Below are 3,033 nucleotides of genomic sequence, written 5' to 3' on the forward strand. Positions count from 1 at the left end.
TCTCGATTTTGGCTCATTAGTGCTAATTTTGGGTTTCTAGCCTCCAGAACAATGAGAGTATACATTTCTGTGGTCTTAAACCATGACGTTCAAGGTGATTTGTTATAGAAACCACCAGAAACTATGTATATAACTTCTAAGCAAGTTCTACTTAGGTATTAAAGATACACTTAGTGGACACCTTGCTGTCTCCTGTAGCCCTCATCTTTTTTTTTTTTTTTCAACGTTTATTTATTTTTGGGACAGGGAGAGACAGAGCATGAACGGGGGAGGGGCAGAGAGAGAGGGAGACACAGAATCGGAAACAGGCTCCAGGCTCTGAGCCATCAGCCCAGAGCCTGACGCGGGGCTCGAACTCACGGACCGCGAGATCGTGACCTGGCTGAAGTCGGACGCTTAACCGACTGCGCCATCCAGGCGCCCCTAGCCCTCATCTTAAACAACAATACAAGGTAGGCTCATTTATAAACCAGAGGTTTTGAGTTTGAGAGAAGGCAGTGGACCGAGGTCTTAGGGGCTGGTGACAGGTCTTGTGGGGAGAAAGAGCTGCCTGGGAGTTACAGAAACATCACAGCTATCCTGACTCACACACTAATTTTATCATTCATGCTACTCATTGAGCACCTGTCACAGCACTGGTCCCTACTCAAGACACTGGACATGGATAACTGCGGCAGGCAGGCAAAGTCACTACTCTGGTGGTTTGTGTTCTCGTGAAGGGGGGAAACTTGTGTATAAATAAGTAATCATAAATATGTTAGTTGGGATAGGTGTTATAAGGGATAAAAGAGGGAAAGAGAATAGAGGGACCTGGGGCAGGTTGGGTGCTGGTGTCTACTGGATATTCACATGAGGGTTAAGGTAAGGAGTATTGGGTAAGGAAACCTAAACGCAGTGACAAAAACTTATGTCTGTGGGTGTCAGAGAGAGAACATTCCAGAATGATGTGATGGTAAATGCAGAGGACCTGAGGCTGGCATATGCTTGGTGCCTGATGCATCTGGAAAACAACTGAGGAGGAGAGAAGGTAGCAGAGGGACAAAGAGGTTGCCAGATCCAGGTACTGCAGACCTTGAAGTCCATGGAAAGCCTGGGCCTGGTCTACATGCAGGATTTGCAGCAGTGGAATAGTATATCTGACAGCTATTTTGAAAGGGGGAGAAAGGCACATGTGGCTAGTGGCTACTGCACACATTGGTGATTCCTGCTTACCCCTGACATGTCGCTTCAAGTGGTTGTGGTATTTCTTCCTTCACAGCCCCCGGTATTCCTTTTCCCACTGCAGCATCTCTCTTACATGATGGAATCACCTTCCTCTCCCTAGGGTAAATTCTCTCCTCTCCTGGTTTAGAGGAAAGCAGAGGATTCTCTCTCCTCTTGCCAAGTCAGAGGGTCTGACACAAACCTGGGGGCTTTAACACACAGGCAACATCAATGTCTTGTAGACTTGACATTTGAAAACACGATTGTCTTCTTCAGATCAGGTTCTGCAAGGCCAGTAGATTATTTATCAGCCTATCTTATCTACAGGGCAGGGGCAAGAATGGACAAATTGTTCATGTCTATCTTCTTAGGAATTTTCTAATTTCAAAACTGACTAGAAGAAAGGTACTTTCAGTTTATTTATGCCTTCAGGTTTTGGCGGGGGCTGTGCAGACTGTTGGTGAGAGGTTTTCTTTAATTTAACAAGGTTGAAATGATTTTACAATCTTCTAGTGCAGCATTCCTCCAACTTTACCATGGACAGAAAACACCTGTATCCTTTTAAAATGCAGATTCTAACTTGAGCCTGGTGGGCTGAAACTCTGTTTTTCTTTTCTTTCTTCTTCTTTTTTTATTATTATTATTTATTTTTAGAGATAGACCAAGAACACATGAGCAGTGGGGAGGGGCAAAGGGAGAAAAGAGAGAATCTTAAGCAGGCTCCACACTCAAGGTGGAGCCCAACACGGGGCTGGATCCCAGGCCCTGAGATCATAACTTGAGCCAAAATTAAGAGTGAGATGCCCAACTGATTGAGCAACTCAGGCGCCCTGATACTCTGCAGTTCTAACATACCTCCCAGGTGAGGCTGATGCCACTGGTCCACATTTGAGTAGCAAGGTCTCAGTGTTGAGTCAGGTTCCATTTATGTATCATTGGAAATTCTGAGAGTATAAGGATGCAAAACCTTAGCCAAAATTAGAGTGGCTATTGTTTTGTAAGCTGTGTACTTCATGCTTTCACAATGTCTTTGTTGTTTCTTTCCCTTATCATCTATTGAACTGCTATACTGTTTCAATGTAGGGTCTTTGTTTTTATTTGCTTTGATCAGTTGTTTATCTGTATTTTTACAATGACTGCTCAACTTCGAAAAAAATCTTAAGAAAATTTCATGCAGTAATTAATTGAAATGAAAGAATAAGTGCTAATGACAAACATGGTCAATAACCTCTGATGTTTATCAATATTATATAAGTCAGAAATATTTCAAGTGTTTCTTCTCTAATATCAAGCATGCTATAATACCATACTCTAATACTAGGTCTACTAATATATACACGTTTTAAAACAACATAAAAATATTTCAGTTTGTATTTCAATTCATAAAATTGTAAGCCAGATATCTTGCCTTAATTGAACTTAAGTGGATTTGGGTTACATGGCCTCATTATTGCATTACAGGGCACTATGAGAAGATGCAGCCCCTCTCAGCCTGGATCTCAGACAAATAGAGCTCTCCCAACCTCTCCTCCCCCATCCCACTCTTCACAACCTCTGAAGGACATGAGGCCCAATCAAGGAATAAACTCTTGTTGCTTAAACCCACTGAGATTTGTGTCTTGTTTGTTACATAGCATCATCTAATCTGTCCTGACAAATATAGAGATTGTCACATGGAACAAGGCTACAGCTACATCCAAAACATAATTATGTGGCTAACAGTGAGGACACTGATGTGAGAGCTTTAAGAGAAGACTGTTTTTATTATGTAGTGGCAAAGCACTTGTTTAAATTCTCACCTCTGATAACTTCAGAGGAGTTGTGCCTAGT

General features: G+C 42.3%; 1 long non-coding RNA gene across 1 annotated transcript; it reads left to right on the forward strand.

Moving 5' to 3' along the window:
* The first annotated feature begins 424 nt into the window (after positions 1-424).
* On the forward strand, positions 425-2,808 carry LOC123582078. The gene is made up of 3 exons (XR_006704180.1): positions 425-452; positions 1,717-1,792; positions 2,665-2,808. It is a non-coding gene; the product is annotated as an uncharacterized LOC123582078 (long non-coding RNA).
* The last annotated feature ends 225 nt before the right edge of the window (positions 2,809-3,033 follow it).

Source organism: Leopardus geoffroyi, chromosome B3 (assembly GCF_018350155.1).
Source record: "Leopardus geoffroyi isolate Oge1 chromosome B3, O.geoffroyi_Oge1_pat1.0, whole genome shotgun sequence".
In the NCBI taxonomy this organism is placed as follows: domain Eukaryota; kingdom Metazoa; phylum Chordata; class Mammalia; order Carnivora; family Felidae; genus Leopardus; species Leopardus geoffroyi.